Source organism: Larus michahellis, chromosome 3 (assembly GCF_964199755.1).
Source record: "Larus michahellis chromosome 3, bLarMic1.1, whole genome shotgun sequence".
In the NCBI taxonomy this organism is placed as follows: domain Eukaryota; kingdom Metazoa; phylum Chordata; class Aves; order Charadriiformes; family Laridae; genus Larus; species Larus michahellis.
In genome coordinates this window covers 16441367-16466427 of record NC_133898.1, presented here as the reverse complement: position 1 = coordinate 16466427, position 25061 = coordinate 16441367, and positions in this window count along the sequence as shown.

Here is a 25061-nt window from a genome sequence, read left to right as displayed (position 1 = left end):
ATCTTTCTGGGTTTTGCCTAACAGGAACACTTGGCAATAGTTCTGTTTACTCCTTCCAGATATTCTGCTGGCTGGATAGAGACCATACGGTTTTAAATACATTTCCAAGCACTCAACAGGAGTTAGCATTTGTCTTTAAGAGCCAAGCACCCAAACCTGGATGGTACATAAATACAGTTCTCAAGACTGAGGTCTTCAGAAAAGAAAAGATCAATTGGGACCTGCTCACATTTCAGGCTTTTAAGGAATAATTTCCACCTATGCCTCCCAATCTATAACTTTTACCAAATTCCACACTGAATCCCCAAGTGAGGGATATACAAAGAGCAGACACGAAGTAGATGCCAACTTAACATGAAAGCACCACATGCATCCGAGGAAGGATGCCTGTATAGAATATATGTAAAGAAGAATTATATAACACGTCTGAATTACAGAAAGGACTAATATCTGCCTCTGAAGGCTAATAAACACTGATGATCTGTGAACGGCCTCTACTCTCTCATTGCTAATTACTCAATGCTCTTGCCTCTCACCTGACATGCTCCTTTTGGATTGCCAACTTTCCCATACATGCTAATTTTCTATCCTGCTCCTTAGTTTTCATGGCTTGCCCCTCCTGCTGCAGCTAACAGTTTGTTATTTGAAGACGACAATGGCTATGATGACATTTTGCTCTCCAGGAAACTGTGCTTCAGTATCCTCACCTATAAAACAGAGACGGAGTTCAACTCAGAGTGCTCTGTGGTTCTGTTTGTTGGCATTAATAAGGCACTTAAAGCATCTATGAGAGTATACAGGTGCTATACATTAATATTTTTAGGATTGCATACTTTGGTCTCACATTTATATATATCTACATAAATTACCTTTGTCATAATTTTATTTGAAGAGCAACTGTTTCCACAAGATCATTTGCACGGGAAGAACAGGCATTATTCAACAACTATTTTCTTCCTACTGAAAAGCTGGGGAAGCTAGTGAAAGCAGAAACAATCACATGCATCTTCCCAGTAAAACATGAAGAGTAAGGAGTCAAGAACAGTTCACAGGAACCCACAGTTCAAAATTTATGTGTATAAAATGTTCTTAACAGTAAAAAGCACTTCTTTTTTTAAACAGAAGAGAAAGTTCTCTTCTTTGGAGAAGAGCTTCACAGTGTATAATTCAACTTCTGTTCCAAAAATGAAAAGCAAAACAAACAAAATTCTTCACCGTTCACACTACAGTCATAGACCCCACAGAAAACAAGTCTTCACAGTACCCCAGAACCAAACCTGGGCAAAGCCTTCCGCTCTCTATTAGCCCGAGACTGAACGTGGCACTTTGTGCTCCACCTTTCAAACTTAGCTTCTTATTTGTGCTGGCAAAAATTAAAAAGCTTGAAAGCTGTCTCCTACATCTCATAGCTCTCTACACCTAACTGCATTACCATGACAAAAAGAGTCCTTATGATTCCTCCTACACAGGAGTACAGGAAGAAAAACTTGTAAATTGGCAGTGACATCATCTGCTAGAAAGTGATTCACACTTCATGAAACAGCAGGGAAAATTAAATTTACTCCCAACCACCCCAAAGCTCTTTCACTGAATCAGTGTGTGGCAGAAATGATAGTAGGAGACGTAAATCCTTTCTCTATTTTAGAAAGACAAGGATTGTGTAATGAGCTAGAGTGCACAGAGCAAAATTACCATATACTGTCACTGAAATATATTTCCCCTGTGGTTTTGCCAAAAAAGGTATGAAACTGGGACAGAAAATAAAACAGGTGATGCTAGAGGCAGAAAGCGGATTAATACGCATCACCAGCGATATGTGACCGGCTTACAAAACGATGGGTTGCATGACTGACAGTACCAGAAGACGAGCTGTTCAGCATTTTCTCTGAAGCTGCCCTATCCTCGGAAAAATAGCCACACCTGAATACATTGCTACTTTCACATCCCCTGCTTTGCTGACAATGGAAGAAACAGAGAAAACTTTAACACGTGAAGGATAAATGTTCCCCACATATCTTTGAACCCTGCTGGACCTTTGACAAAACGAGAAATGAAAACATTGTCTAGCTTTTCTACAGAATTCCTCAGATGTAACTGCTACGGCCATTAATATTATGGTGGTGCCCACGATGAGCAGGCATTTGCAGACAAATGTGAAGGATCTTGCCTTGCCACAGACTATAGCTGATTGAATTACATGACTTTCAGGCTGGTATAATTTTCTGTCCATGGGTAAAAGCACTGCAATTGCCAAATAAATTAGGCATGAGCACCACACAACAGGAGAGAACTTCTCTAAAAAGTCATCATTTATGAAGGTAAATCAAGTTGCCTCCACTCATGTAAATCTACCTTCAGCTAGTGCTACCACATGCTGAAAGGAGTGATGTTTATCTAGCTCTGCAGAGAGGACAAGCCTGAAGTGCCATTTCTGTGTTGAAAAGGAGGAGAAAAAAAGGCTTAAATAGCTGTAAATGAAGTGGCCTACAGCCTTCTTTTTAGCTCCCAATGGTATGGTCCAATCTGACATAAGAACCCCATACACAAGAGAGCCTGCAATAATAGTTTGGATAAAACCTCCGTAATCCATATCTGAACCATACAAAGACAACCAGGCTCCATGATTCCAGCAAACTATTAAAACCTGGGCATTAGTCAAAAAGTTTCCACAACTTTGCGAACAAACCTGGGCATCAATTCAAGCAAGCAAGACCTTGAATACAGTTTTGCCTCAAAACCACATGAAGCTTATTGTTTCATGCAATTTTGATGAAAAAACACAGCTGTACTGACAGCTCCTGTCACGATTCAATGTCCTTTTTGGAGCACCTCATTGACAAGCTGGCAACTCTCCACAAGTACGGCGAGAAAATAAATGAAATGTACCTTCCTGTTTCCATCCAGTTCTGAAAAAGGCACTTGTACTGCAGCAAGTGATAAGTCAACCCATGCCTGCTATGATTTTCTTTCTTACCCTTTTTTTTAATCAACTACCAATTTTAATAATGTATGGTTTATATAAATGTTACAGTATAACCTTGTACAAAATTTAAGCTCCAACAGAAAAATGAAAATAAAGCACTATTTAAAATACACATTTATGTAAAAGATGCCTAAGAAACATAGAAATTAATCTGAGGTTCACACGGATTTAAGCCAAGCTCTGCCTCTCCTCATGCTGGAAGTGGAAGAAGAGTCACGCGAGCCTGGCCCTTCGCCTGGGCTGGTCAGCCTTCGCAAAAAGGGCTCTCCATACAGCACTTTCCTGGGATATACGCTTCCATCTGTACAACCTGCTACACTGCGTCATGCACTGCCCAGCACCTGATAGCTGCACTGTACTTCTTGCAGGCCTTACTACATTTATACTCAAGCAAGAATCTCTTTATTTCAATAATAGTTTTGTTATGAGTGAAAGCTTATGTTGGTTTACACAGTTTGAGAAGTTATAGTAATGGATATTCTCTGCCATTTCATAACATTTTTTCAATAGTAGTAAAAAGTCAACACAATAAATAATTATGAAACATTCCCATAATACTCATTTTACTATTATAAAACTGTAGAAGCAGAGCCTCCCTGATCAATAATGGATAAAAGGAGAGGCAAACCAATTACTGGCTCTTCTAAAAAATAACTTCCCCCTCCATATACCTCTCCCTCCGCTCTGAGAGTAAAACAGAAATATTAGCTCTGTATCACACTGCTACTGTCTTTGGTGGTCCAGCAGAGGAGGAACCACGAGTGGACTTTTTGGTCTTCACTGGCATGATCAGGGTGCAGTAATCCACTAAATCTGAGATTAGTGGCAGTAGGGCTTTCTTTTTCTTTATACCTCTTGCACCTCAACATCAAAACCAACAGAAAACAAAACCTGTCCTAGAGGAGGCAGCACTGCTTAAGTGCTCAGCAAGACAGTTCAAATGAAGGAACAGTTTCCCACAGCCTGGAAAACACAGGGATGGCGTCCTTTGATTCGCTAACTTCTATGCTAATATCCATAGTTTGCAACTGGGCTCCTGGGGCAGCGCAGTAGAACTACTTAAGCACAACAGTTAAACAAAACAAAAAGGAAGAAAACAGGAGCACACATTGACAAACACCCTGCCCTATCTTACATTAAGCAGAAGATAAAACCCATAATACTGTTTCTTCACATGAAAATAATTCCTGTTTTTCACAGTGCTGCTTGAATGACTCCATGAGTCTCTTGCCATTCCCCCGCTTTGCGTGCAATTCTTCTTATGATCCCTCTGCAGAGCACTCAAACACAGCAGCCGTGGGCTCGCAATTCCCCTTCTCAAATCCCCCGCTCCCGGCCAGCCGGGTTCTCCGCTCAGCTCTGCTTCTCAAACAACTCTTTGCCCCAAATCTCAGTGCAGCTCCTTCAAACTGCTCCTGCTGCGCCCTGCCCCAGCCCAGGGACCACAGAGGGTTCTGGTCCCACCAGCGGTGGAGGAGGAATAAAGCGTCAGCCCACTCGCACACAGCGGTCAGAGACAACTGAAGAATTAACTGAAATAACTGAAGTTTTCACCTTGCTTCATGATTATGTACAATTTAACATTTTGCATTCTTCAGCTGCAGAAAAATAACAGCTTCACCACCACTATGCTCATTACATCAATCCCTCATTATTCTTATTTTTCCGCAATATACCTATCACTCCAATATTTACCACTGATGAGTCACTGTAAATCTTAACTGTAACTTCAAGGTTACCTTTATTGGAAATGTCAGGCCCTACAAGGAAATAACAGAGCCGGCGGCAGAACAACCAAAGGGAAAGTTTATCTGGAAATTCAAGAGGATGGCAAGTCACCTTTTCAGCAAGGGGTTTATTTCAGGATTCTGGCTCAGCTCTGATTGTCACCAACATAGATTTTATATTTAAAAAAAAAAAAAAAAAAAAAAAAAAGGCAGGCTGATCCTTCCAAAGGTAGTTTAATAAACAAGATACTCGACAACCACCACATTGCAAACTAAACAAGGCAGCAACTATGGTATTCCCATGTCCTGTAAGTCCTACTTCTTGCCAATTAACACTGCCTTGCCTTGGTGCTCCTAGGCGTTAGATACTCCCTTTTGAAATGATGGTCAGAAATCAGGTCCTAGCTGGCAGTGATTCCCTGAGTTAAGCCTTGCAACTCAGACAGTGGTTATCTTTTTTAAGGATACCTCTGGACAACATGAAATCAAGGTCTGGAAACTCCACTTGGGAAGTGCTAAAGCAGCACAGATTCACATGTAATATAATTTCAGGTCTGGCTTAACAAATGTGTTTTAAAAATGCATAATGAAAATAGGCTCAGAATCTACTTCCAACATCACAAAAATGTTTTTAAATTTTAATAGGTATGTCCTTTTTCTATTAGCCTACCATCCTGGTGATCCCCAGACTATCGGGATCAATATATCATCTACTGCATCCCCTTCCCTGTAAAATTAACCTATTTCTCACTGAACCCCAGTAGACTATTAGACAGAGTCATTTGAACAGCTTTCTCCTTTGCTGGTTGACCATAGCGCTTTTACACCTATTCCTGACACTTCAGAGCAGCAGTCCTTGGGGATGGGGAGGACACCCAGAGGACAGGACCACCAAAGGTCCAAGGAAAGGACAATTTGCGCAGTTCTAACATTTCTATTATCCACTTGGCACACAGTTGTAGCTCGACTTAACACACAGGCAAAGCTGTTGCAGGTGTACAGAATATGTACACTGTCTCCTAAACAAGTTTGAGAACAGCTGCCTTATCCCAATGTGGCTATCTTAATTTTTAACTAAAGGGTGGCTTTGAAACCCATCATAAGCGGGCTGTTTTATGAGAAAAGGAGATACCAGACCAGGCACATTTTTTCTCTAAGAGGCAGTGTGCAGTATTTCACTGAGTTCACTCCAAAACTTAAGAAACTACAGCCAATTTGAGCGCACATAGTTTTAACCATTGCTGCCCTTACGCTGGAGTAGGAGTGCCTCATTAGGAAGCTAATGGCTGCAGCCACTGGGAATCAAAAAAAACCCCTGTTTTGGGGAAACTCTTCTTTAAAAGCAGCCACACCAATCAGCCTGGAAACACTAGGCTGACACCTACAAGCAGTCTGATCAAAAGAAAAAGGTACAGAACTCAGGACAACAGATATCAAAACAAAAAAGGAGGAGGAATATACATGGCTTCCCAGCACGCTCCCTGGCAACAGACACCTGGAGCTCCCATCAATAACAACATGTCCTAAAGAAGGGGGAAACATCTCGGCCAATATAACATTTTCCTTTGACAGTGGTAATACATCATTTTATTTGTTACGGTGACTGTTTCTGCAGCACCTACGTTGCAGGGAGCAGAAGGAAGACAATTCCCCTCTTTCAAAAATTGCCCCAGTTTTCAAGTGAGCACAAGAGTCTGTTGTGAGAGTCTGTTCCAAGGCAGACTAATTTAGAGAAGTTGGAAAAGCCCAACACGCAGTTTTGCCAAAAAACCCAAAAAGAGTATTTTGTCAAATTTTTTGAAAGATGAAAAATGTTTCAGTGTTCCAATCTTTCCTATTCAGCTTCTTATTGGTGTAAAAAATGAGTGGGCAGATTCATTATGTTTTTTGCCAGTCTATTCTGTTCCCCATCTGTACACAGTTCCTGTCCATCTTGAAGAAAGATGGATCAGACTGGAAAAGCAAAAACAAAGCAAAAAATACTCCGGATTTGTAAACGTCTCCTTCCAATTTCAGTACGCCTTAAGACCTATTAACCAATTCCCTTTACTAAAAAAACCCTCTTATCTGCTAAAGATGCACTTCCACTACTAGTGTGTCATCCTTCTTTTCTCAGGGCAGAACCTTCCCTGGACCAGTGCTGGCAAGCATCGTGCCTCTGGAAAGGGTCACGTAACTCAGCAATAAAACTGCTGGCTTTTATCTCTGGGGCTCCAACCTCTGCCGCTTGAAGCCTCCGCACAGTTATGATCTCCTTTCAACATGATTACCTTGATAAGCTACATATTCGTCTTTGGGAGCGTCATCGGTAATGATCTCTTGCTCAATCCTTCTATTTCTCATTTCAAAGCAAGAGTTGCCATTCAGCTAATTTTCTGTTATTTCAAAAGCTTCTCCAAAGTCACGGCATGGTAGAATGTCTAACAGGATTGCTTCACAAGAGAGATGCTTTTATATGCACAAATGGCTAGTTAATATAAAAACATACATCAATAAATAATGTTTAAAAACATAAGGAAGGCTTACATGTTTTATAGGAATTAGTAAACATGGCAACACAATGCTAGTGGCTTCCTTTATGTAGCTTTTTATGGACACCCAAAAAACCCCACCCCAAAAACTCAAACCAAAATAACTCCCTCCCACACATAAACATATATTTTTTTGTTGTTGTTCTTTGCCCTGGAAAAGGTTTTTCCCTGTCCTCTCTCTCCCTGCTCCTAAAGAGTAGCCAGTAAAATATATTTTCTTCACTGATTTGCAAAAGCTATTTTTCCCAACTGGGTTCTTAAGCTGCACATAGCACCCTGTAAAAAATATTTAGCCTGATTTACAAAATCTATTTCTCTCCTTGGGCCTTTAAGCTGCTGTTGCAGAAGTGATAAAGGTGTTCTCATTCAGACTTTTATTGTTTCTGGGCCCCTCGCCACCTGTTTTTATGTTCCCCCTCTTCCACTTTCTTCCCATCTCTTTTGCACAGGCGCCACACTTGTCTGTCAGAGCTGATTCTGCCAGACATGTTTTCACATGATATCTAGCCCATAACCAAGGGGTAAGAGGTAGCAATCCAATTGATATGCCTTGTCCAGGAAGTAAACTTCACAAAAATTAACAGTTTATCATTTTTATTATACACAGCAGAATTTGGTTTGCTTACCTTTACTTCTGTGTCTTAATATTCACTGTCAAAACACTTCCCCCCTGTCATCAATCCCTACCTCAAGTGAGGACCTCTGTGAAAACCCAAATGTGCTTGAGTTCACTTTGGGCCTTGCATGGCTTTTGCTTTTTTCTGAAGTCTTCTCCTGTTTCATTACATGAGCTCATTTCATAAGCAAATATCATACAGATTCAAATGGCTCCCCCTGTTATGAGCAACAATTACAAAGTTTCCAATAATTTTGTAAACTGCAGCTAAGGTCTCTGTTTAGATGCCAGCTCACAGTGCTAAAGAAACCATGAAACGGCCCAGTCTACAGCAAACTACAATTTCAACGACTACCTAAAGCCTGGAAAAAAAGCAATGACCTGAAATCCTCAAATAAGCTCATTTCCGCTCAAAAGCATAAATTGTTGCAAAGGTGAATCAAAGCGTTGTCCTAGAGATTAAATTTCAAGTTCAATCAAATTTACATATATTTAAATATAATTCAATTTAGCTTTATGTACTTGCAATTATTTTCTCCTCTCAAGCCATAATTGCTCTTTGATGGTCTGCTTTTCAAATCATCCCATTTGTCGCTTGTCCCGTTGCACCTCCTCTGCTCTGGCCTGGTCAGCTGCTACCTTACGACAGACAGGATTCTAGATATTGTGCTTTGAAGCGAACGTCAAAACCATTAAAATATAACAAAGCTGTTTTAAGATATATTTATTTTTGGGGGGTTTGTGTACATCATCATGTTAATTATGCACATGGTTTTGTCCATAAAATTCATGTGTATCAGTAAGTATGCAGCACAGAAGCAGAAATGGAGATAAAAATGACAAAAAATCAAAAAGCTAATGGAAAACAATTAGTCGCTTGACAGTGGGTTTCAACTAAAAGTTTACTCAAAGCACACTCGTTTTTTTATCTAATAGATCTACCTCCACTGTAACCTCAGATGAGATAATAAATGTGACTTAGTATAGTATCTTTTTTTCTTAATATCTGTCCTCATTAATATATTCTACTTCAAAGGAATGGAGTAGTTCATACAGAGTTCAAATGAATATGGTTTGATTTTGCAAAAAGTGTCTTTTCTTTGAGTGTTGCCACTTACTGCATCACTTCAACATGAATTAAACATGAATTCATGATAAAATCATCAAAATGCAAAAACAAAGAGATGGTAGAGGGATCAAAGGCACCTTCTAGTTGCTAGAGAAACCAAAACAGCAAATGAATTTGAAGTACACAGTACTCGCACAATCTCCTAGGACAAGTGCACATGAAGCATATGAAGAAACTCTTCATCTACGTGTTTCAGCAGCAGAACTGAAATGAACAGAGAATAAATTCATTAATATTATGCTCAGATGGGTTAACAGTTGCCAGATTAGTGGGAGGCACTTCTGAAAGGCGCTGCGGCAGGTCACTAAGAAGAAGTTCACTCTGTCACTGTGCAAGTCAAGTGGGTACAAGAAATTCAGATCCAAGTTTTTCAGAGTGCTATTAATCAGGAACGCATCAATTGCGTCAGCTCTGAGAGCCCAGAAGAAACTATATTATAGAGTTCAGATTCACAGACTGTGGAATATGAAGTGCAGCTTTCTAGGCTGGGCATTCAAAAACATCACCACACAAAAAAAACCACGTAGCGTAGGATTGAATTTTTCTCAGGAGTTCTCACTTCCCCCATACTCCTCTCTGCTGTCTTCAGAGGCTCCAAAGATGCCGCTTGTAATATTATTTTATGTAATATGGAACCTGTCCAGTCTACTTACTCATTTCACAAAGACGACAGACAAAATAGCATATGGTAATGATTTTCAGTCACAGCTGCCCTCGTTGGAATTTGAAAGGGGAAAGGCTCCATATCCATTACTGGCTCCCTGAAAATCACATCCTCCGGGGAATAAGAATTGTCTCTTTTGTTAGCTATTCTAATTCTCTGATTAATAATGATAGTTTTGATTTAAATATGGGCAAGAGAAGCAGCAAAGTGTTATCAGTGCAGCGGAACTGATTACAAGGCAACTGGCAGGGCAATGCTGCTGTGGGGGGACCCAAAACCCTCCTGGTGACCCACAGATCCCTCCACAGGAGCCACTTTGCAGAATCTATTAGGCTGGTTGCTGCTGTACATGAATCTACAAGAGAGGTCTCCAGATGGGGCAGAAAGAGGGGCATGTCCCTCTCCTCCATCCCTGTGAGCAGCCCTGGCTGTCGGGGGGGGGGGGCTGGTTTCCCACCCAGGTGCAGCTCCCATGTCCCCGGAAAGCCCCTTCCCCAGCACTATGCCCTTGGGCTGCTGCACCTCCCAGGGGTGCCCCATGTCTGGGACCTGCCTGCCCCTGCAGCGCCCCACCTGCACCCATCAGGGCTCCTGAAAGGAGCAAAACCTGGAGAAGTGGAAACCAGACACGAGGAAGGAGGTCTTCTCCTAGAACAAGGGCAAACTCCTTTGAGTATGCCAGGCAATGAGGTGGCACATAGCAAAGGCTTCGCATGCCCTGTTTGCCCCTAATTATCTGCTGTGGGTCCAAACATGGTGCTGTAAATGGATGAATCATGAATGTTTTTATTTTAAATCGTAAAGGAAGGATAACGCCCTAATGCTCTTTAGATGATGTTTCAGGGAAGAGAAGAACCTAAGGCAAGCATTTCTAAAGTTCACCTTAATGTAGCCTGTGCAGTACCCTTGAAGGACTAAGCACCGCTGGCCCCGGCATATTCATCATTCTGCTCTTGTCACAGCATTTGATTGAATGTTTTTTCAAGAGGTAGAGATTAAAATGAACCAGAACTAATTGAAGGTATATTTAATAAAAGCGCCATCATTGTAATGAGTATACAACTGCTACATTAATGCTGAATAATGTTTAAGCTACTGAACAAGTCCATATTGTTTCACCTAATGGGATTCACCGATTACCAAATAATTAATTCTACTCTAATTTTGCAACACCATGTGGAAATGTGAAACCCACTCATAAATTAATTAATGCTCAAGTCAATAACAGAGACAAGTGTCTGGGACTTACTACTGCTTCTCCTGAAATCAATCAAGGTATTATCACTTACGTAGAGCCATACAGGATTGGCTATGGTTCTTCAAGCATTCAGTCTAGTTACCACATTGTAATTATGTGTAATACAAGTCTGGCAGAAATGGGCAAACACTGAGTAACCAAAACTTCTCCAAACCTTTTACTCGCCTTCAATTACGCTGATGTCCCTTTTCACAGCTTCAAAACTCTCTTACTTGATTCTCACTATGTTTGCCAATCTGTCACATACCCTTCGTGTAGATGCCCTGCACTTCTGGCCAGAACGTTGCATCTGAAGATATGTTACGGCTCCTTACTTCCCATTTTCCAGTTCAGTTGCACAGGCTATTGGCACATTTGTTGTGGACACTGTTTACGGATCCAGGAAAGCAAACAGCCTAACAGATTAATTCTTAAAATGCGACTATTCTTGAAAATAAAATACAATAACAACAACAACAAAAAGGAAATAAATCAGCTACAGCCACAAGTCACAGTATATATCCTTATTCCTGGAAATACCTTTGCAAGCAGCCTCCAGCCTGGGGCCATTCTGAGTTTAATAGAGATTGGTGTAAATTCAGCAGGTTTTCTCTAGGTTCATTTGTGTAGCCAGGGCCCTAGTTACTATAAGTTAGGACCAGTGTGTTTCAGATTTCCTCCATCCTTTTTACCCTACATACTTCACAACTGCTGGAATAGGCAGCACTTCATCTAATGAATAACAACTGACCCTATGTACGATCATGCAGATCTGGCAACCACAGAGATTTCTGTAGTCCTTCCAAAACCAACCAAATTAAATGGATAGGAAATAAAGGGCAACAACATTAGCCTTTAAATAGGATGGGGTAAAACCTCTCCCATTTAGGCAAAGAAATGCTCTGATTAGACCTTTAAATATTCTGAAGCATATGGAAAGAAACTACCACCAGTCTTACATTCAGCATTTATGGTCTTCTTTCACATATGGCCTCCAGCTCATATCCAGACCTCAAAACATAGCCTTGCCACTACCACCAGAAGGGTCTTCCTTTGCCCCCTTACATACAAAAGCTGTGCTCCACAGAGATCAGGGCTCAGCTCTTGGTGGTGCTGCCCTTGCTGGTCTGTGTCAGAGGAAAGGGCACCCACAGCCTCATGGTTTTTCAAAGCAGAAGGCTTGTCAAGGGTGGTGAACAGAGGACAGGAGAACAGAAGGTTGCTGAGATGCAACAGCTGCCCCTGTGGGACGGTGCAGTATTTGGTTCATTGCAAGGCCTGGGGTCCCCTCGGAAAAGGTCCCCTTCCACGGCTTATTCCTCTCCACCACTCCATAATCCTGCAATATCTGCATTTAAGCTCTGGCTCTATTTATCGTTCCCTGTTTACAGATGTTAAACCATTTAGACAAATATGCCTGCGAGATATTTGCCAGATTTTGAGCTATAGGAACCATGAACTCAGCAGGTCTTAAAAAGTGATCCAAAATACCGTATATGGTCCCCACCACGAAGCTCATTAAGCACAAAGCCATGGCACACATTTGAAAGGCCTGAAGAAAACTGGAGGAAGCAGTACCTGGCCCTGCTTTGGTGGTGAAGCTGCTAGCACGGCACAGCAGACACTGAAGCACAGGGCAAACCATGAGTGATTCCTTACCCAGCTGCCCTGCAGCGCTGGCAGAGAGTGCCAAAAGGGATTTTAACATGGCAAAGGGGTTTGCCAAATGCTGCTACTTTCATTTAATCTCTTTAACCATATAAACCAAAAAAGCTTTCAATCAAGCATTTGAACAAGCACTTGAGTTCCTCATTCTGCCTCACAACTCCTGTAAAAACATCTTTTTAGGGTCTCCAGAGTTTAAAAAAAAAAAAAAAAAGGCAACAAAACATAGGAAAACATTTGCTGGTGCTCTTTATTTCTCCCTCCACAGCTTTTAAAGTAAATTCCAGAAAACTTTCAAGTCATCTTGTAAGCCTTACTGGTAACAGAGAAATATCAGAATCCTGCAAATTTCCCTCCTTATGCCCTTCAATGCCGGCAAAAAGCCATTCAGCTCCCTTCTACATAGCTGATGCCTTAATTAAGGTATGGGCCTCATGGAAAGGAAAGCTGAAAAGTTAAAGCTTGTTAAAAATGCCAGAGCCAAGATATTGCAGCAATCAGTGCTACACAATGACTTAGACAACAGTTCCAACATCATGTATGAAAACTGTGAAAATGACACGATTATTTGCAAACTGTTTTTTTAAAAAAAAAGAAACCAAAACTCCCAAGCTCCAAAAAACTCTGATGTGAATCAGCTAAGTTTTATTCATGGGCATCTTAAAAGGGAAGTAAGAGAAGAGATATTTCCCATGAGATGTAGAAAAACTACTAAGGTCTCCAGGTGTCTATCTCCTTCTGGTAGCTCAATGCTTCTTTTTCATTTCTAACATCATGTCAGTCCTAAATCAAAAACAGAGAAGCAGCATAAGAGGTGGCAAAAAACATCTAGGAGGTGAGATAACTCCAAAGGAGTGGAGTTGGCTATGGAAAATAGCCGTTAAATTGGCAAAAGGAAGTGAAAATGGAAATAATCACCTCCAACCTGGCCTAGAGAGCAGACAGAAAGCCAGGGCATGTCCAGCCTCTCTGACTGCCCTGGTCAGTACTGACACCACATCAAAGGAGGAGTAAAAGGCAACAGATGAATAGTTTTCCTTTTCTCTTTTAAACAAGAGACTGTATAAATCTTCCTGATTCCCGTCTCTTATTCCTGGCCACAGAAATTTTGAAACAATGGCTCTGCAAGATCCCCTAAATACGGAAGCGGGAAATGAAAAGACTGTCCCTGGTTGCTCTATAGAGTGCCAAGAGAGCCTGCAACTGTCTTGGGTTTTACATGCATTCATCCAGCGCCAAATGCGCCCTAGAACATTTACAATCCAAACAGGCAATACGTGAAAAGCAAAGATTACTACGCCTATCTTAAAGCAGGGAGACTGGGGTACTCACTAGTTTATCTGGAGTATCTGTAGCAGAGCAATAATGGAACTGAGATTCCGTCTCCATTAATCACAAAACCATCCTTTCTCATAAAATTGTTCTTAATTACATTATTTCTCTTTTTTTTTCAGTGCTGTCCCCTCCATAATATTAATTGTACTAATAAAAAGTAGAAGATAAGTGTATTAATTTACAGTTTAATTAATTAACTGTTTAAATGAATCTGTAAAGAAATCGTTCTACAAGACAAATAATCATAAATGTCCTACAAAAGTGAGTGGATTCACACTATCTAACAGAACTTTTCTGGTCTGGCCCCACATATTTCCTAAACTGATGTTTTATTTCTTCTCAGTCCGTGAGATTTACAGCGGGGATTTAGCATGGCTAATGAACATAACATATGGAGCCAGATTCTGTTCTGAGGGAGAGAGGTGAAACATCCCACAGGTCAGGGACATGTGAAAGGGATTCAGGACTCCTCATCATCGTATCTGTAATTCAGTCCAGTCCCTACAGAGCCCCATTCAAAGCCTGGGGAAATCAGTGGACGTCTTTCAACTGACCTCAATTTTTATATCAGGCCAAGGTCCAAGGGAATAAAAAATGGCAGACTAATTCACAACTAAAATCTGCTCTCAGAGTCCCTGATTGCTTAAGGAAAGTAAATAGCCAGTGCTTGATTAATGCCATTATTCATCACGTACAGGGCATTAAAATCCAGCATTGCTAACATCTTGGCATAGTTCGGAATTAGCCCAGACTCTCCAATGAGATGCCCATCTTCTTCAAACGCAGGGAGGTTATGAACAGCCCTTCCTCCAGTTTGAGAGCTGCCTAGCACACACCGATAAACACACCGGCTGCTATCAGCTCGGCAACTTCCTCCATGGGAATATTGCCTCTGGTGCCCGGTATGCTCTAGTGCTCATCCCCTCTGGGGGTGGGGGGGGGGTGGGGGTGTCTGTGTCTGATGTCTGTGTGTGTGGTTTACCTCTTATTAATGCTATTCACAGCCATAAAATATTTATGGCAGAGGCTTGCATTCGGTTTAGCAGACTTGATAATTACTAATCTATTTTTTTTTTCCCATAACAGCTGTGTTCAAATTAATTGCAATCCTCTCTCTTTCGCCCCTGCTCACCTGCACACAGGTGTGCACACGTGCGCACACACACGCTCGCCCTCTCTCAAGCTGGCCGTGTGTTTTGCGCAGGGGCTCTCCTGGGCACACCGGAAGCATAAGGTTGGAATTATTTTGGGCAGAGAACAAGTTCCTTTTCTGAGGCAAATCACGCATGTGGGGCTTCCTGTTAATGATGCTATATAAGATCCTATATAATATCAGGAGCCATGCCATGTATTTTAACGCATTGCACAGGAAGAAGTCTACCTTTGTTTAAAGGGAGTGACACTCCATACCAATTAAGTTACATATATTGGGCAGTATATCATACCTTTGCTAGTACAAATTAGAAAAGCATCATTAATTTCACAATATTCATAGCTATAAGAGATAATATAGTATAAATAATTGAGGTAGGGAACTAGCCTTCCTTTGTTTTAATTATTGAAATCACTGGAATCATGATGATTTACATGAGGTAGCTCTCGACTTACTCTTTCCATAAAAAGAGATGATTTCTCATGACAAAATCTAGATATTAAGAAGACACAAAAGTAAGGACTGTGTCTTTAGTGTGATGAAGTGAAGGCATAAACACACGCATTTGATGGCATGCTTTTGACCTATTAGCAACTGATGTCGGGAACAGCCTTCATGAGACCTCAGGCACAGAAAATTTCACCTCCATGACTCTGAAGTTTGGCAAACCCAAAATGAGAAACAGATTTATGATTTCTACCACGCAATATTAACAATAGAGGCATCTCTCACTCCACTAAGGAAGAAAATCTCTAGATCATTTATACTGAATAGGTGAAAAAAAATAAGGCAACCTTCCACATGCAATTTGCCAGTTTTAAAGGATAAAATTTCATTTCTTTGTTCTGTCTTATATGAGCCCTGCTGAATGATCCTTCAGAAATTCCATCTCACCAAATATTCCTTCCAATAACATACTGTAAATTAAAATCACATGAAGGATGGCAGAACAAATTATTTTTCTTTGTTAGTTTATCCATCTTACTAGCTCTATTTTGAAAGCTAATTACTAGAGCGAATTATTATTCAATACATAGATGTTCAATTTGAACAGCAAATTATTTTTCCTCTTCCACTAAAATCTTTTTCTATAATATAATGTTTGCACTGGCTTGTGACCATTTTAAATAATCAAGGTAAAAATACCTTACTAGCTGAAGCAACCTAGAAAACACGATTTAGAAAATTAACGCTTGTGATAAAGTAGCAGAGTCAGGCAATGTCCTACAAGATGAGCCAATCTTAATTCTTTAGAGAGGAAAATAATAAGTGAGCGTGTTTAGCGCTGTTTTTTATGACCATTCATTACTCCCTGCACAAACTCACTTCCAAACAGTACCAAGGTGTTACTCTGGAAGTAAAACGATAACTTCTTTGCGATTACTCAGTGATTTGATGATTAAACCTTGTAACGTCTTTCCAGATGACAACTGGAAAAGCCCAGTACATTCACTGCTTTCATCTATCCGTACAGATACCTAAGGTGTGTACGTGGCATCACCCACCCAGTCTGTGAAACCATCCAGAGTTCTGAGAATATCGCATTTTCTCAGACTCCTTGGATTGCTAGAATTCTTGGATTATTTCTGTAGAGAAATACGATTATTTTTAAAAAAATCTAATTAAATAAGATTATTTCTTATTTCTAAGTGTTCTCAATATGCTAAAAGAGAACAGAAAGCAGCATCTAGGAGAGTACCATAAGACGAAAAGTAAAAAAAGCACATTATATATAAACAAGATAATGCAAATGCCTTTGTGCAAATTCTGTCATGCAAAATACTTCAAAATCCTATAGGAAAAAGTATTTCATTACTTAAATTTATCAAAAGAAGGATTAAGATTATGGAGGACAACTTCGTGAAGTTTAGTGAGCTTTTTACATTTTTAGTAAAATCTTTTACCGTTCACTTTATCAGAAATCAGCAGGGATACAAATACACAGAATCGTATATAATAAAGCTGCAGCACTGATTGCATTAATAACTGCAGACCTCTAAAGTCTTCTGTATGAAGCTGTGTATATATTGCATTGATTTGTGCCATACACCTTGATCACAAGGAAAATGAAAACTTTCTGCTCAAAAATAAAATTTAACATTTTTGCAAACATTTGTTTGGTGAAAATACTCCAGCTATAAGTTCTGCCATTATAAAATGAAGAGTGAAAATGTATTTATCACCTAGAACACAAAGCTTTATTAATTTTATTTTTCTTTTGAACTTTTATGCCTTTCTACACACTATGCTAAATTACATTTGTAATTAAGGATCTGATTATTCGTTAGATACAATAAGGATTTTGGATACAGTATATAATTACCTTATTTATATATATGCAGAAATGAAGATACAGATCTGCACATATTCTTATTTATCTATAATTTTATGTGAGTTCCAAAACAACCAGCGGGACCTCTTATATGTATCAGTCCAAACCTAGAGATTAGGCTGTTTTGTGCTATTTCTCCAGTGTATCCAGGATGAAGTTGAGGACTTCACCACTAGCCTAAAGCCTCTGTTTCCCCATAGCATTTCCTCCCTTTTAGCTTCTATCTCACCCAGTTAAATACTGTCGATAAGCTATTTACATATTTACACAGAATGATGTATGACTGAACGTAAACTTTAAAAGGTTTTATGGCTATTTATTTTTTTTCTTTTAAAGAAGATTTGATCATTTAAACTGAAAACAGCCGTGCTCTTTTCTGGGTCATCTTCAAGCTGCCCTGTATTTGATTTATTTTTCTTTGAGGTCTGACTTCTAGTCTCATTTTTCCCTATATTTTCAAAGTTCATGCTGTGTGACTCCAATTTAAATCAATATCTAAACCCTATGGAATTAAGTGCTTTTGCAAATATAACCTTTTGTGACAGAATATCTGTCTGCACTCTGAAGTGGATTCACTGAAAATAAAAGAAACTTTGCAAAATTTGCAGCCAGATCCTCCTCCCTTCCCTTTAGTCACTAAGTCCTTAACTGGCATCACGGGTTTCCATGCACACTCCAGCTCATCTTGAGTCAGAGACGTTATAGATGGCAAGCCAATAATCGAGGCACCGTGGTTCCAGCGAGTAGGGAACAACCATGCTGTTTTGCAAGGGCTCATGGGATCCTCATTGCGTGAGTGCAGGAGGCATCCCACAAGATGAAAGACTTTCACACAGTGCGGAGGCTTCTTTCAGCTAATGCACACATCCCAGACGTGCTCTTTCCGGCTGCTTTTAGAAATACATACCCTGCTATTCCAACTGTGTTGGCTTTCCTTTTGACTGATCGATGTCTGTCACCCCATACTTCCAAAGATAACAAGCAGTGGAAGCCACTTAGCCCAGAGCGTTTCAATTTCTGAGTTGCCCTTTTTTGGGTGGAAACAGGCACAATCAGCTCTTTAGTTGAAAGACGTATACTAAACACCTTACTCCCTGTGAGTCTCCACCCTACCCATAGCAATCCTTACTCAAATGCTGCTACACTAGAGGTATAGGAAGGAGCTAATACCAAGTATTAGCAAATTCTTTCCTTAGAGAATCACTTGTTACTTTCATTTATGAAAACAAACAAAAAAAAACTGTCCAAAAGAAGCAGCATGTGAAAGTGAGGTCATCACTCCTTCTGATCAACCTGCTGGAGAGAGACATTTCAGAGTGGCCAGTGTTTCGTTTTAGCATGCTGAGCGTCCAACACTACAGCAGTGATCCCAGAAGGACAAGGCACTTTCATCCCAAAAGCGCAAGAGACAGTCGTGTTCTGCCCACACAAGTGCCTGTGGCCGGCACCTTGGCAGGTCCCCGAGCTGCCTCCGAAACACTGTGCTTTCTCCTGCCGGTGACCTCATCCCTGAAAGCACAAGTGCAAGACAAAGAAGAACACACACCTGGTGTTCAAGCCTCGAAGTTTGGCTCACCTTCAGATAAGTGGTGCTCCTCCTTTCCTAGCCTGAAAGATGAGCAAAACATTTGTAAAGCCTGCTTGTGACTTTAGGGAGACCTCTTGGCAAAAGGCAGCAACCATGGCCCGGGCATGGTCCCCTCCAAAGGAGCGTACCTGAGACACAGCCCTACTGGGGTAAAAGCGGAAACCTGAGTCGTTGCTGCCTAAAGAGAGCGAACTTTTTCTCCTGACAGCCTTGCAGCCAGCCAGCTCCCCTCTTCAGCAGGAGAAAAGGCAAGGAACACTCTCTCGTTATCACTTCCTCCAGCAAAGTAACTAGAAGGAGCAAGCTATTTCCTTCACCCAGGGGGTCTGTTGCCGTCACTCAACAGGGAGCAACAGAAGAGGAGAAGAGGACAGGTAAACATCTGATTTTCCTTCCTCCCTCATGTAAGAGATGTGCTCAGTTCAGACCATCACTGACAAATAAACAGTTATGGGGAAGGGAACAAAATCAAACAAAACGTTGGCTTTTTAGTTAATTACATTTTAGATTTCACTGCTGCTAGCTCTTCCAAAAGAGCATCAGGCTGGTGTCGAGCAGCTGTGTTCCTCTGGGGCACTGATAGGATTCAAGCCTTCTTCAAGACCAATACTTGCAGCTACCTTTAACCCAATGAGGCATCAGTTGTTTTCCGATGTACAAATGAGTTTAATAAGGGTCCCAGCAAGACTCTGAAATCATGCTTGACTTGTCACACCTCCAGCCCCCCAGGCTACATTTTGTTATTGATCTGTTTATTGCTTCCGCTGAGCGAACACTGTCAATCCACCTATGTCAGAATCCAGCCTGCAGCGGACACTGTTATTACTATTTAAGTGATAAATGAGACATGCATTTCATTCAGCATGTTTGTGAAGCAAAAAAAATTCATTTTTTTTAAAGCACTGATACGTAGGAAAGTCAGCAAGGCCCTTCCTTTTCATTTCTTGCTGCAAGTAGTAATCAGTTTTACTGAGCTCCAGGTAGAAATGCCCATATGAAACAAAATGTCGCTATTAAACTTTGCTGTTTTGCTTGAACTCTTTGGAATAAATATTACAGGATTAAAAAAAAGAAAAGAAAGAAGGAAAGTAAGCGCCCAATCCAAGACATGTTGAAGTCCACGAGAGTCTTACCGTGCACTTTAATGAGTGCTTTTTTAAAAAAGTTTGGAAAAATAGAAAGATACAGCCCACGCTTGGAGTTCATGTGCTGCTCACCGGCAGTTCCTTCCACCACAGGTGGGAGCACTACAGTTTATACCTCCTCCCCTAAACATGGAGAGGGGGAGGCTTGCCCCTGCCTGGGGACGCCTGCTGATTCTGCCCTTGCTGGAGGCTGCTGGGGAAAGAGACATTTTGGGCCTTGAAAGAGCTGGCACGCCGCCTGCATGGCTTGTCCTGTGATTTTTCTCACAAGCCTCTATGGTGAACACCTCAGCCACCCAAGGCCCTCAACCGGCGAGCCACTGACTGGCACGCACAGGCACACAAGGGGCTTACACCTCAGTGAAACTGTTTACATGCCCAAAGCTGAACGCACAGAGAAGGATTATGAGCCTTGCTGAAGCCACCTCATTAGGAAGGGAGATGGAAGGTTTTTTATTTTATAATTATTGTTTCTCCAGTGGCCCAGGAGATCCTGTACTTTCAGTGCAGGTTTGTGATCTTACGAAAAGCTTTACAAGGCATTTGTTTGTTTCCTTTCTTGAAGCAGATGATGGCTGAGACGTAAGAAGAGACAAAGTCTGTGAACATCTGAGGAAGGTTCTGTCTCATGATTACAGTCAGAGCGTATTTACATTCAACCCATACTCTGCTGCTTTAAATCATTCTGAGAAACATGGAGCTGATCCAGAGCAACAAATCACCTCAGTAGCTTTTGCACTTTCCAAAGGGGATAAGATGAAAGAAAAGATTGTGTTCTTCCTGCTCACCACATTTTTTCTTATTCACTAAACACTAGTTGCCCACTGGAAAAGGAGTCATTTCCCAAGTTAATAACGGAAAGAGCCTCTTTTCATTTGCATCAACTGCAACTTTTCAGCTTAACTCTGTATCAGCCATATAAACCAAGGTTGATTTCAGTGCTATAGTGCACCTAAGCAGCCAAGGGTTTCACTGAGAAAAGGACTATTAAACCCTCTTGAGACTATGGAGCAGGTGAAACTCTCAGCTTCTCTGAGTGCTGTTGGCCTATCTCAAGGTATCTTCCGGACATTAATATTTTAAGGAAATAACGCATGACAGGTGTTGAGAAGTTTCCAAGCACTTACTGAATTCATTATGGGAGACAATCCATCGGTCTCCTAAAGACCAAAACTCACAGGATACCTTTTTTTTAACTTCCCAAACATCATGTCCTATGCTTAATGGAATAATAAAAGAAAAAGGAAAACAAAACCAAAACATTCACCCTTGGTGAGAGAAATGCCTACCCTGGTATATTGGAACTGATGAACTGATGAGAACCCTTGACATCAGTAAGTGGTGAATCAGACTTCAATTTCATAGGCATTAACAAATTACCACTACAAAGTCTCTGTTTGGTTTGCTGTGATCCTTAACAATACAGGGGCTGTTAGAGTCAAATCTCAGGGGCTGAGATTTCAAAAACCACACCTTCTCCTTATAAAAAGATCCATCCAGAAACTGTGAGAGGTGACCCCATATTCTTACCCAAATGGCTAAGAGTGCATTATCATAAAATTAAAATCTAGAGGACAGAAGAATTTATTAAATAAGAATGTATTTATTTACCGCAATGCTCTGAGTTATGATTCACATAAAGAGTATTTCCACGTGCTAATGAGCAGGTACTTACAGGTTTTCAATATGGCAATACCAAAGCATTGCTGATGGATATACTTAATGAAAAGATAAGAAAAAAATTTCAGAGGCCAAGGGGAGAAAGGTTTGAATAATTCTTTTTTTCCCCTTTTTTGGTTTGCTTCCATTGCTTAATGACAAAAATCTAAATATCAACCTAAAAGACTTTAAACTTTCCGGTTTATTTTTCGCTGAGATAGTAACTTCTCTTTAACATGCCTTCCAGTGTCGTATTCAGACTGACAAAAACTATTAATTTTTCCCTCATTGAGGATACATTCAAGCAAGATGACATTAAAGCCTTTGTGTCAACCAGGGCTGCCTCCTGCAGCAAGACAAGAGCCCGTGTTTCTGCCCAGCACCAGGCCCACCTTGATAGTGGGAAGGGGCTCAGAGTTGGGCCATGGAGCAGGAGGATTTCTCAGTCATATGAGGAGAAGCTGAGGGATCTGGACATGTTTAGTTTAGGGAAAAGAAGGCTGAGGGGAGACCTCATTGCCCTCTACAACTCCCTGAAAGGTGCTTGTAGAGAGGTGGGTGTTGGCCTCTTCTCCCAGGTGAATAATGACAGGACCAGAGGAAATGGTCTGAAGTTGCGGCAGGGGAGGTTTAGATTAGATATCAGGAAGAATTATTTTACTGAAAGAGTGGTCAGGCACTGGAACAGCCTGCCCAGGGAGGTGGTTGAGTCACCGTCCCTAGAGGTATTTAAGAAACGTGTAGATTTGGCACTTCAGGGCATGCTCTAGTGGCAGAGATTGTAGGTTGTTTGGTTGGACTTGATGATGTCAAAGGTCCCTTCCAACCACGAAGATTCTGAAAGGAAGTTGTGACCTGACCTTTTTACCATGGTGCTCTCAAAAGCCCCCTTCACATGTTAGGAACAGGTAATCTATTCCCGGCTATCAGCCAGGATCATTAGGGTTAAATATGTTTAATCCCAGGATTTAGAAGCTATGCTAGTTGCAACATCTGGAAAATTTTTTCCATACCAGTTCATTCACTGCTAAATCATGACAGACTAGTGTTTCCCTCACCTTTTATGGTGAAACCACATAACATGCTTAGTTTCCCCATCCCCTGGGTACTCTTTCTGTTCCTGATAAAACATGATAAACAGTCTTTTGCCTAACCTTGAGTTGACAAGTCCTTAAAGCTTACAATATATAATTCTTCCTGGGACTGAAAATGTGGAGAGTACTCACCGCTTAGACAAAAAATCTAAAACCAAACTAAATCTGCAAGTGCTTCTTCCACTACTTAAACTTGATTTACTTCAATTATGGACAAGGCTGTTACACGATACAAACTATCTTAGTAGATTAAACCCATAACCAACGAACAAATGATGTCAAATGTTGTTAACATTCAATATGCCCTGTATATATCTTATTCAATAGAAAATGAGATTTAACATGGCACTCTTAAAAATTTTTCCCCCCCTCAAGCAGTCCTAGCCTAGTTTTCAAAATGTAAGATGAAAATGTTTTCTGTTTCAAATTGTAAGAGAATAGAGGAGGAGGGCTACACTGAGACAATCCCAAAAGCTTGTTTATAGGAAAATGAAAACATGAAAAAAATACAAACAGCATCTGTGTGTCCTTAGAGCCCTAAAAGCTGCCACTACATCTACTGGTTCCAGATCTGGAACAGGATCTGTGACTAAACTGATTGTTTTCAGGTCAAATCAAAGCACACTAAAAACTGCATGCATTGTTTCACAAACCCAAAATGGAAAAAGTGAATTGTAGGGTCAAAAAAGCTCTACCCATGGCCTTCTCCTTCCAAACATTTCTGTCTTCATAACTTGGTTGGTTTGGGGTAAGGAAGAACAGCAATTCTACATATATTCTAACTAGACCTCATGCTGAAAAGAAAGCAGAACCTCCAATTTACACATAGCAAGAGGAAGATGTAATTTACCTAAGGTCTGCAGCAGACATGAGCATCACCTCCTCTGCTGCAAGTCCTTAAGTGCAACTGTCCCTACGCACCTCGTTCAGATACAGGAAAGCAAGCAAGAGGAAGACAGCAAGCGACACTGCCCTCTCCACTAGCACCGGGGGACATAACCGGATCCCTCACAGGGACAGGGCAGCCATGGGATTTCTTGCAATACCCAAAAAGTTTTGCCCCTTCATGTTTCCCTGCTGCGGTGCATTTCTGCCCTGGTTATAACAGGAGCCGTCACTTCGCATCTCTCATTAAATAGCTGTTTTGCCAGTAGTTAACAAGCACCCTGGGTCAAGATACAAACTAAAATGACGGTTTATGCTGCCGGACAGTGTGCATCCTGCATTAAAGACAAACACCCCTCTTCAAATTGTATCTCTCCATACTTTCAAAATTTCATGAAACGCATCTCCATCTGTTTCCTCTGGGTTTATTGCCAGTTGGTTGGTGATAAGCAGATCTGTGCATGACTTCTTATTGCCAATACAATGGGTGGATAGTTAGTCTCAGTAATCATCATATTACAGTGTAACCGAGCTGTAAAAACCTGTATTTCTCTTGTGAGATGGAACTGAATAATGCCCAGTTACGGTCAGTGTGCCCTCACTGGGAAACGCTGCGTATAGCTCTGCTGTCCAGCCTGGGCTTGAAACTGCTCTCCAGCACCTCGATAACCTCCAGCAACCCTTTATGGGGAGGAACAGACGGGGAAACTGCCTGGAGACATTTCTAGGAGCTTCTCGGAGGGAGATGGAACGAAGCGTCTCTCTGTTGGGAGAAACTGTCTTGAGAAAAACAATTATAGGAGTGGGAAAGTCTGTTAGATCTGAGAAATAAAATTAACACATCAGTTTGGGAACGATTACCTTTAGGGAAGGACGGGAGCAAGTTAGAGTAAAGGGGGAGGGAGGCATGGATCCAGACTTCGCGTTTTCAAGGTTTGTTTCTCATATGCTGCGTGAATAGTTTGGTCCGCAAAACAGCTAAAAGGTGTTTCTGTCTTAAAATGTCCCAGAAACACTAAAGAAAGCAGCATTATGTGCTGCAGTAACTAGTATATCTCTTTCTCTCGCACACAACTCACAGTTAGGGATTTCACACAGCATATTTTAAAAATATATTTGTCATCTGTGATCTATTAAGCCCTCTATCTGCAGCAAGCTAATGAGAATTTTTGAAAATTATGCCAGTTACCACCTACACGCAGAACTATAGACAGAAAGGATTATACCCTAAGGTGCATTCACATATATAGCACATGCTGTTTGGATTAGACAGCACAACAGGAAGAATTTACTGAGACATCATGGTACCATGCACAGA